General features: G+C 44.4%; 1 pseudogene; it reads left to right on the forward strand.

Annotated features, from left to right (window-relative positions):
• Positions 1-7,894, forward strand: LOC123101730 (U-box domain-containing protein 20-like; annotated as a pseudogene).
• The last annotated feature ends 4,107 nt before the right edge of the window (positions 7,895-12,001 follow it).

Here is a 12,001-nt window from a genome sequence, read left to right on the forward strand (position 1 = left end):
ATGCCTACAGAGTACGCACTTCTGGCCAATCAGGTATCGTACAACAACTCATTCTCCATCATCGAGTATGCGGCCATCGTGCTTGCTTCAAAGTAAACAACGGTAAATTCTCATTGGCATTTGGCCAAATAATTGCCGGGTGTGGTGTCTGGCACAGACATCGTCGGAAGGGGGCGGAGAATACCTGGCCGCGAGGGATCTAGGGTGACTGTGGTGTACTCCAAGATGGGCATCCGGGAAGGCTAGGTGGTGGATGTCTGGCAAGGCCTACTCAGTGGTCGGAGTGGTAGAGTGGTGGCGTCGAATCAGGAGAATGCAAATACGGAGCAAGGGGGCATGGGGAAAAAGTGCTCCAAAAAAGGGTATTTGTGTGTATATTATGTCGATGCCATGTGTAATACCGACACTGGCCAATTTTCGTCTGCCTAGTGCAACAACCATCAGGTAAGAACATGTATGCGTGTTGTTGGCAGGCTACACACGATTGAGAAATCAAATAGCAGTTATAGGCAGTTCGCAGCATGGACTCGTTGCGCCAGAGGTCTACAACAGACAACGATACCAAAAAAAAAACATCTTTGATCTCCCCGCCCCCCACCCCAGCAGGGCAAGCAAAGCAGTAATCGTACATTTCCTGGCAATAACTGAGCGATGATTTTTATAGATGTATCTTTGTCATCTAAGTTGCGGTGTACAATCAGAATTATATTCATGCTAGCTTGTGCATCCCTTCCAACATTCTTTTTGAGGGGCATTCCTACGAACATAATGCTGTAAACTTAACAAAAAAAGAAGTTGTTCGATCCAAAAAAATTATAAAAAATATCAGATATGCCGAGGACAGACAGTCACACATACATGTGAATTTTGGTGTAAATTTTGTAATAATCCACGAGCCAGTTTTAATCACAAACTAAGTTCTTGTACAATCACCTCCAACTTAAGTCACGTAACTTGGCTTAAAACAGTGTATGAGTTATTGTACGCACATACGCTTATAGAGAAAAGTATGCTCATGTTTCTACTTGTCTTGTAAACTACGCACATACGTTCTTTTTTAGCCTAGAGGTATGATTTTTTGTAAAGTTCGGTTATTGGGTTCATATAGGCAGTCCCCATTTGGAGCATAGGTCACCACCGAGCGACCTAGCATGCAATCCCTCCAACTCCCGATCCAGTTTATGGGCCACCCTCTTTCTTTTTCTTCAACATTTTCGTTTCCTTTTTGGTTTTTATTTTTTATTTTCGTTTTCATTTTCATTTTCATTCCTCTTTTTTTATTTCTTTATTTATTTTTGCAAAGCATCTATCAAATTTGTGAATGTTTTTTTTGAAATTGTCACCATTTTCTGAAATCCTGAACTTTTTTTGAATTCCGGAATATTTTTCTCAAATCATGAACATTTTTTTAAAGTTTGTAATTTTTTATAAAACCATGAACGTTTTTCGAATTCATAAACATTTTTCACAAATTTGTTATCATTTATCTAGCCTGTGAACGTTTTTTGTATAGGCAAACAGTTTTTGAATTTTAGAAACAATTTTTGAATTTCACAAACATTTCTTTGTTTTGCGAACAGTTTTTTAAAATGCATGAACATTTTTTGCAATCAGCAAAATATTTTGGAACTGATAAATTTTTTTGAATTTTGGGGAACAATTATTGAAGTTCATTTTTTTCGTTAACTTTTGAAAAAATATCATGAACATTATATGAATTCAGGAAAAACACTCTAATTCATGCAGATTTCTCGAATATACGTATAGTTTTAAAAATTGTGAACATGTTTTGAAATTATGAATATTTTTTAATAAGCAAACATTTTGTGATTTCTCAAACAGTTTTTCGAAATCATGAACTTTTTTTCTGAATTCATGATCATTTTATGATTTCTTGAACATTATTTTTAAAATCCACAATTATTTAGAAATTCGTAACTTTTTGAAATCCCGAATTATTTTTAAGGGTCTTTTACATCTGTATCCCTAACTCGAACCCACTACTCACATTTGCCCCTAATTCGAAAGCCTGCTCAAAAATGCCCCTCCGCCGTTACGTGCCCTTACAGAAATGCCCTTTTGCTGCCGTTACCGTCCGGTCAAAGCTGGTCAAAGGGCATTGACCGGCCCCAAAAAAATAGCAAAAAAAATCTAAAAAATCTAAAAATTTGTGAGATCAAAGATACTCAGGTTCGCAAGGTGCGTGCAATTTTTCGTGCTGTTTGGGCATTCCAGGAGCTCGTGTCAAAGGAAAAACAGTAAATATGTAAGCCTGTGAACAGTAAATTCAAAAAAATAGCAAGAAAATTCAAAAAAATATGAAATTTTTTTGCATCAAAGAGGCTATGGTCTAAAAGCTGCGTGCCAATTTTTGTTGTGTTTGGACATTGGAGGGGCTTGTGGAGAAAAAAACAAAATCTGGCCCGGGAAAAAACTTGGGAAAAAATGACTATTTTGTTTTTTCTTGCGAGAGCTCCTCGCAAGTCATCTGATCACAAAAACTTGCAAGCACCTTGTCCACCCAAGCCTCTTTGATGCCAAAAAATTTCATATTTTTTGAATTTTCTTGCTATTTTATTTCAAATTTACTGTTCACAAGCGTGCATATTAACTGTTTTTCCTCGCCACGAGCTCCTGGAATGTCCAAATAGCACAAAAATTTGCACGCGCCTTGCGCACATGAGTATCTTCGATCTCACAAAATTTTAGATTTTTTTAAATTTTTTTGCTATTTTTCTCCGGACGGTCAAAGTTGTTTGACCGGACGGTAACGGCGCAGAAGGGCTTTTCTGTAAGGGCACCTAACGGCGAAGGGGCAAATTTAAGCAGGTTTTCGAATTAGGGGTATATCTGATTAGGTGGTTCGAGTTAGGGACAGAAATGCAAATGGCCCTATTTTTAAAGGGAAAACAGAAAGACGGATAATAGAAAAATAAAAAATAACGAAAATAATAGTGGGAGTCCTGTAGATGGGCCAGCCCAAAAGGGCGCTGGGGGCGCAGGGGTGCGCGTTTCCGCTTCATCGGGCGCATAGGTCACCATATAGGGGAAAAGAATTCTATGAGATCAGGTCTCACGCGAGACCCATCCTGATGAATGACACGTGGCATTCACAAATCACAAAGCATCTATCCCATCCCCACTTGAAATCAGGGGGGAGAGATTAAATGCTTTGTGATTTGTGAATGATACTGTCATTCATCAGGGCGGGTCTCACCTGCTAACCGTGAGACCTGGTCTCATATAATTTTTGAATGGCCCCATGTTTAGAAATGCAAATATCCGTGTCAGGCCCACTAGCCACATGTGTTAAGTCTTCATTATTATTCTTGTTTTTTTTCTTTGAGGACACGGACTTTTGGAACATGGTTCAACATGCACCTACTTTGAATAGTAAAATTAAAAAATGCTAGAAAATCAATCAGTTCTGGATATTTTTTTATAACATACATGGTTGAGTGTTCTACTCACGTGTGAAGTTTCATAGAGAAATGACATCCATTGTATTCTCGGCGAAAACCAAAAACAAATTCACTGGTATGAAAAAGACCGTGTTAGAAAATAATTTGGAGGTCGAATTTATTTTCTTTGCTAAGAATATCACATATGTCATTTCTTCACGAAACTTCACGTATGAGTAGAATATTCGACTAAGTTTGATAACCTAAAAAATTGGTATGATAACTTGCACTTCCTGCTATTTCTAGCAGTTTGAATTGCCATAGTTGTACTTAGATTTGTAGGTTAAAGATAGCTTGTGATATTCTTTGATTGTGTTCATCATCTTGGTGATATGTAAACTTTTAATTATACTAGGTATGAGGCTTGACCCATGAGTGGCTTAAAGTTGCAATGCAACTTACTAAGAACATCTTCTTTTCTTTGACATCACAACTTACTAAGAGCTATTTGTTTGATCAAAACCCGTGTAGGAAATTCCGTACCCATTATACGCTGAATTTTGTGGGGATAATTCCTCCTCCACCCCAAAAAGAGAGTGAAGTGATGTAAGAATTGTCAAGAGACTATAGGGGTTGCGTGAGCAAGAGAAGCTTGCTGCTCGTAACCATTTCAGAGCGGTGCATGATAGTCGGCGAGCGGGCGGGCGCACGCCTACCCTTTATTCGTGCTTGCAATGGATAAGCTAAGGGTTGTGAAGCTTGCAGAGGAGTGTACCAGGGATTGTGATATTCCAGAATATCTTACTTGTCCCTTGTCTAGCGAACTTATGATTGACCTGGTGACAATTGCCACCGGGAAGGTAACTCTGTGTGCTCGAAGTTTTAGCTGCATATAATTGTTTTTAGTAGTGCAATAATTATGGGTGTGTTTTAATTTGTTTTAGACATTTGACCAATGGTTCCTCAAGGATTGGTTTGAGAAGAATGGACATATCTGTCCTCTGAGCATCCAAAGTGTGTCCGGTGTCACTGTCCGGAACGAGCTTGTTAGAGGGTACTTGTAGGAGTGGGAAGAGTCTAAGATGGAGCGGATATTGATGATGACATTGTTTGGAAGCACTCTACTAGTGGCCTCTACATGGCGGAGTCCGGCTACAAAGCGCAGTTTCTTGGCCTTATTCACTTCCCCTTGGAGCATGCACCGAGGAAAATCTAGGCTCCACCCAAGGTCAAGTTCTTTACTTGGCTGGCCATCCAAAATAGAGTTTGAACCGTGCCTAGATTGGCAAAGCGCGGTTGGCCAAATTGTGGCTCGTGTCTCTTATGCATGCATGAGAATAAACCGGTTGATCATCTCTTCTTCAAATGTCGGTTCACCATTCGACTATGGAGCTTGATCAAGGCATGGCTGCAACTCATTCATGTTGATGCTGAAGGAAATACGCCCTAGAGACAATAATAAAGTTATTGTTTATTTCCTTATATCATGATAAATGTTTATTATTCATGCTAGAATTGTATTAAATAGAAACATAATACATGTGTGAATACATAGACAAAGAGAGTGTCACTAGTATGCCTCTATTTGACTAGCTCGTTGATCAAAGATGGTTATGTTTCCTAGCCATAGACATGAGTTGTCATTTCATTAACGGGATCACATCATTAGGAGAATGATGTGATTGACTTGACCCATTCCGTTAGCTTAGCACTTGATCGTTTAGTTTGTTGCTATTGCTTTCTCCATAACTTATACATGTTCCTATGACTATGAGATTATGCAACTCCCGTTTACCAGAGGAACACTTTGTGTGCTACCAAACGTCACAACGTAACTGGGTCATTATAAAGGTGCTCTACAGGTGTCTCCGAAGATACTTGTTGGGTTGGCGTATTTCGAGATTAGGATTTGTCACTCCGATTGTCGGAGAGGTATCTCTGGGCCCTCTCGGTAATGCACATCACTTAAGCCTTGCAAGCATTGCAACTAATGAGTTAGTTGCGGAATGATGTATTACGGAACGAGTAAAGAGACTTGCTGGTAACGAGATTGAACTAGGTATTGGAATACCAACGATCGAATCTCGGGCAAGTAACATACCGATGACAAAGGGAACAACGTATGTTGTTATGCGGTTTGACCGATAAAGATCTTTGTAGCATATGTAGGAACCAACATGAGCATCCAGGTTCCGCTATTGGTTATTGACCGGAGACGTGTCTCGGTCATGTCTACATAGTTCTCGAACCCGTAGGGTCCGCACGCTTAAAGTTCGGTGACGATCGTAATTAGGGTTTTTGTGTTTTGATGTACCGAAGGTTGTTCGGAGTCCCGGATGTGATCACGGACATGACGAGGAGTCTCTAAATGGTCGAGACATGAAGATTGATATATTGGAAGCCTATATTTGGATATCGGAATCGTTCCGGGTGAAATCGGGATTTTACTGGAGTACCGGGGGGTTACCGGAACCCCCCGGGGGTTAATGGGCCTACATGGGCCCTAAGGGAGAAGAGGAGGGACGGCCAGGGCAGGCCGCGCGCCCCATCCCCCCTAGTCCGAATAGGACAAGGAAGGGGGGGGGGCGCCCCCTTTCCTCTTTTCCCCTTCCCCTTTCCTTCTCCAACAAGGCAAGAGGGGGGAGTCCTACTCCCGGTGGGAGTAGGACTCCTCCAGGCGCACCCCTAGCGGCCGGCCGCACCTCCCCCCTCCCTCCTTTATATAAGGGGGCAGGGGGGCACCCCATGACACACAAGTTGATCTTCGTGATCGTTCCTTAGCCGTGTGCGGTGCCCCCTTCCACCATATTCCACCTCGGTCATATCGTAGCGGTGCTTAGGCGAAGCCCTGCGTCGGTAGAACATCATCACCGTCATCATGCCGTCGTGCTGACGAAACTCCCCCTCAACACTCGGCTGGATCGGAGCTCGAGGGACGTCACCGAGTTGAACGTGTGGAGAACTCGGAGGTGCCGTGCGTTTGGTACTTGGATCGGTCGGATCGGGAAGACGTATGACTACTTCCTCTATGTTGTGTGAACTCTTCCGTTGCCGGTCTACGAGGGTACGTAGACAACACTCTCCCCTCTCGTTGCTATGCATCACCATCATCTTGCGTGTGCGTAGGAATTTTTTTGAAATTACTACGTTCCCCAACAGATGCGACTATGGAGCTTGATCAAGGTGTGGCTGCAACTCATTCATGTTGATGCCTCCACTTCGCCCCTGAGGCATTCCACCTTAGATTGGTGGCTTGGGTTGACCGATGCTTCCATCCCCAACCGGAAGGCCATGGCCTCGCTCACCATGCTCACCAAGGGGACGATCTGAAACGAGAGAAACGCTCGCATCTTCCACAACAAGGGCACCCTACCTACGGTCATTCTCAACAACATCAAAAGGGAGGCATCATTTTGCGTCGCCGCCGAACCTAAGAAACTAGGGTCCATCATGCGGGAGAGTGATTCTTCCTTGAAATTTTAAGGGGTGTTTGTAACACAAACTCTATTATCTCTTAATTAATATATATGACATATCTTTTGCGCGTATTCAAAAAATAAAGCAAAATAAGATGGAGCGGATCACAAAGGTCCGGAAGAACATGAAGTGAACTCACGTAGTAGTAGTAGGAATGGCAATGGGTGGCTCATGTCAAAGTTTCTGCCTCCCTTTGTCTCTCCTCCAAGAAAAGGCGGCTAGGGTTTCTTTCTCCCGTCGGCGGCGGCGTTGATCTCTCACATCTCATGTGGCCTTAGGGCCATGGGTACGTGGTGGATCCCGGTCCTTGCCGGCAGGAGGGCTCCGTTTTCAGATGCTTCCTCAAGTTTTGTTAGGGTTCTCCCCGTCTAGCCCTGTCCCGTTGGTGTGTCTAGCATCTTCGGAGGGCGTGTGGAGGTGTGTCTCCGGCGGATCTTGCGGAATTCGGTTGGTGGTTGTCTTTGGTGGATCCTCTCGGATCCGGTCTTTGCTCGTCTTTGTTCGTCTTTGTTAATGTGTGTTCAGGTTGGATCGTTCCGATCTAAGCTTCTCTTCATCGGCGGCGGTTGCTGTTCTGATGCGTTGGTCCTACGGGGCCTTAGCACGACGACTTCCCGACTGTCTACTACAACAAGTTATGCCCGGCTCCGCCGAGGGAGAGGCGATGACGGCGGCACACCTTCGGGTCGCTTCAGTGCTTGTAGTCGTCATTAGGTGGTCTCTGAATTTGGACGTAATTTTCATTATTTTTGATGTTCATTGTACTGCCATGATTGAAGATGAATAAATCGACAGTTTCTCGCAAAAAAAAAATAGTAGGAATGGGAGTATAGTTCTGGTCATATTTCACTGCCTATATGTGTTGTGTGCATCCCGAATTACACTGCTGCTACTTTTTTCTTTCTTTTATTGGAAATATAAACAGATCATTACAAGTCTCTTGTGACCAGTCTTTAGTGCGCAAGATACTTAGAGGATACTTAGAGGAGTGGAATGAAGTGATGAAAGAAGAGTAGTGCTGCTTGTGGTATTGCAATTACTGTGCTGCTACTTTTCCCTTTGTTGGAAAAGATTAAAAAATCATTACAAATCTGCTTGTGACTTGCTACTAATTTCACAATCCCATATGCATAGGTTAGATGTTTGCTATCCTATACGAAAATTTGTTGACTCTAGGCACAAGTTGATGAGCCAAGCGATTGGTGCCTCGGCTTGAGAGGTGCAAACGTGTACTTGAATGCCCCAGAGACGACGGTCTCGGCTCTGTCGTCGAGCTCCTTCGCCAGGCGGCGCCACAGCCGCGCGACGGTGGCCCTGCGCGCCTCGTTGTCCAGGTCGGGGTCGTAGTGCACCCGCACGATCTCGTCGAACTCTTCCAAGCGACGGTCCACATCGCTGGCTTTGGCGTACATGTCTCTGAACTCCCTCAGTGCGGTGGTCTCCTCCTCCTCCTCCTCCTTGGCATCGGCGACTCTGAACTCCTCATCCTCCTCCTCCTCCTCCTCCTTGGCCTCGGCGACACCGGCGTCGTCCGACTCTCTATCTCTGGTCGACGTCCGGCGGGCCGCCAGCCTGCGCCGCAGCCTGTCGCACTCGCCGTCGTGATCGCGGAGGAGGGACCTGTAGATGTCGATGTCCTTCTTCAGGTCCAGCTTGAGCGTCTGGATCTGGTGCGCCACGATGAGCCGCATCGACAGATCGTACTGCAAGCTGCGGATCAAGAGCTCCTCCTCGTCGTCCTCATCGTCCTCCAGGTCCAGGGAGACGTTGGCCGGCGGCGACTGCAGCTCTTGGGTGCCGTCGCTCTTCATGCCCTCGGGTGCTGATGTGATTGCGAGAGCTGTCGCCTTGACGACTTCCCCAGTTTGCACGGCTGCCATTGGTCGCTTCTTCGGTCTCTGTTGATCCAACACGATCAAAAACGAACAAGGATCAAGTCGACCCTAGCTAGGAGTCAAGCGTTCGTGGGAGGTGCTGCAGTGCGATGCATTGGCATATACATATATATAAGTTCGAACGAGGCAAGGGCCAGGCCGACTCGGCCGGGTGATTGTACGTGGTTGAGCTGGTGTCGGACACGTACGTACGGCACTGCGACTCATGAACGGAACATCGTTCTTGACTTCTTGTCCTGATTGGTCAGCAGCACTTTGGTTTCTCCTTCTCACGGATTCACAGCTGCTTGACTTCTCCATCCCCAACTTCCCTAGAGCTTGTAATAAGGGCATTTGTAACTGCAGATTGTCAAAAAAAGGCATCTCCAACTGCGTACTTTAAATCTAACACACTAAACATCCGCGAACGCATTCGAACACGGATACAAAAACCAACCATCCAACTATACGTGCACGTATGTCTGAAGCACTCAAAAGAATTACAGAAAAAACATAATTCAGCCATAAATAGCAAGCAAACATTCTAGTGCAATAATAGTTTAATATACGTATATATTATTCCAATAACCGTTTAACAAGTTGTAGGGCATGAAGTGTTGTTCATCCACACTGTTCCTTTTGAGCTTCACCCAACAATGCATCAACGTGAATGGCATACCCTCCGTTGTTTGATACAGCGCATCCGGGATATACAGTAAGGGCGTGTGGTTGCCCGCATCCAGCCAAACCAAGCCCGCGCGGGAAGGGAGATGCCTGTTTGGTTGCCTGGTTTTCCTGTTGGGCCTACATCGCACGCTTCTCAAAGCAGCCCAGAGCCTGGCTCACTGGAAACGCTCGGATCGGTAGTTTCTCGCGAGCCAGGCTGAGTGCGGCGCAAGGTCGCACGGGCGGTGCGATGCGAGCGTGAGGGGGGATGGCGGGAGATGGAAATCTGGCGCGCCGTCCCGGCGCCAAATCTAGCCTCACCCCCCTTTCACTCGCTTACCCATAGCCACTACCCCCTTTCTTCCCTACTGCCTCACCACCGGCGGCGGCGTGATGACCCACAAGTATAGGGGATCGCAACAGCTTTCGAGGGTAGTATTCAACCCAAATTTATTGATTCGACACAAGGGGAGCCAAAGAATATTCTCAAGTATTAGCAGCTGAGTTGTCAATTCAACCACACCTGGAAACTTAATATCTGCAGCAAAGTGTTTAGTAGCAAAGTAATATGATAGTGGCGGTAGCGGCAACAAAAGTAAAGACAGCAAAAGTAATGTTTTTGGTATTTTGTAGTGATTGTAACAGTAGCAACGGAAAAGTAAATAAGCGAGAACCAATATATGAAAACTCATAGGCACCGGATCAGTGATGGATAATTATGCCGGATGCGGTTCATCATGTAACAGTCATAACATACGGTGACACAGAACTAGCTCCAATTCATCAATGTAATGTAGGCATGTATTCCGTATATAGTCATACGTGCTTATGGAAAAGAATTTGCATGGCATCTTTTGTCCTACCCTCCCATGGCAGCTGGGTCCTATTGGAAACTTAGGGATATTAAGGCCTCCTTTTAATAGAGAACCGGAACAAAGCATTAGCACATAGTGAATACACGAACTCCTCAAACTACGGTCATCACCGGGAGTGGTCCCGATTATTGTCACTTCGGGGTTGCCGGATCATGACACATAATAGGTGACTATAGACTTGCAAGATAGGATCAAGAACTCACATATATTCATGAAAACATAATAGGTTCAGATCTGAAATCATGGCACTCGGGCCCTAGTGACAAGCATTAAGCATGGCAAAGTCATAGCAACATCAATCTTAGAACATAATGGATACTAGGGATCAAACCCTAACAAAACTAACTCGATTACATGATAAATCTCATCCAACCCATCACCGCCCCGCAAGCCTATGATGGAATTACTCACGCACGGCGGTGAGCATCATGAAATTCGTGATGGAGGATGGTTGATGATGACGACGGCAATGAATCCCCCTCTCCGGAGCTCCAAACGGACTCCAGATCAGCCCTCCCGAGAGGTTTTAGGGCTTGGCGGCGGCTCCGTATCGTAAAACGCGATGATTTCTTCTCTCTTATTTTTTATCTCCGAAAGAGAATATATAGAGTTGGAGTTGGCGTCGGAGGGTTTCCAGGGGGCCCACGAGGTAGGGTGGCGCGCCCTCAGGGGGGGGCGCCCCCCACCCTCGTGGAAAGGGTGTGGGCCCCCTGGTCTTCATCTTTGGCGATGATTTTTTATTGTTTTTTCTAAGATGTTCCATGGAGTTTCAGGTCATTCCGAGAATATTTTTTTTCTGCACATAAAACAACATCATGGCAATTCTGCTGAAAACTGCGTCGGTCCAGGTTAGTTCCATTCAAATCATACAAGTTAGAGTCCAAAACAAGGGCAAAAGTGTTTGGAAAAGTAGATATGACGGAGACGTATCAACTCCCCCAATCTTAAACCCTTGCTTGTCCTCAAGCAATTTAGTTGACAAACTGAAAGAAAGAAAGAAAAACTTACAAACTCTGTTTGCTCTTGTTGTTGTTACTATGTCAAGACAGCATTCAAGTTTCCAGCATAGATCATAACTAACCACATTTGCAATAATTCTTAGGTCTCATAATTACTCATATCAATAGCATAATCAACTAGCAAGTCATAATAATAAATCTCGAATGACAACACTTTCTCAAAACAATCATAATATGATATAACAAGATGGTATCTCGCTAGCCCTTTCTGAGACCGCAAAACATAAATGCAGAGCACCTTTAAAGATCAAGGACTGACTAGACATTGTAATTCATGGTAAAAGAGATCCAATCATAGTCATATCCAATATAAATTAACAGTGATGAATGCAAATGACAGCTGTGCTCTCCAGCTAGTGCTTTTTTATAAGAGGGTGATGACTCAACATAAAAGTAAATGGATAGGCCCTTCGCAGAGGGAAGCAGGGATTTGTAGAGGTGCCAGAGCTCGGTTTTGCAATAGAGACAAATTGTATTTTGAGCGGTATACTTTCATTGTTAATGTAACAACTAAGAGATGGCGATATCTTCCATGCTAAACACATTATAGGCGGTTTCCAAACAGAATGGTAAAGTTTATACTCCCCCTCCACCAACAAACATCAATACATGGCTTGCTCGAAAGAACGAGTGCCTCCAACATACATCAGGTCCCAGGGGGAGTTTTGTGCAGTTAATTTTGATTTAGT

The sequence above is a fragment of the Triticum aestivum genome, chromosome 5A (assembly GCF_018294505.1).
Source record: "Triticum aestivum cultivar Chinese Spring chromosome 5A, IWGSC CS RefSeq v2.1, whole genome shotgun sequence".
Classification (NCBI taxonomy): domain Eukaryota; kingdom Viridiplantae; phylum Streptophyta; class Magnoliopsida; order Poales; family Poaceae; genus Triticum; species Triticum aestivum.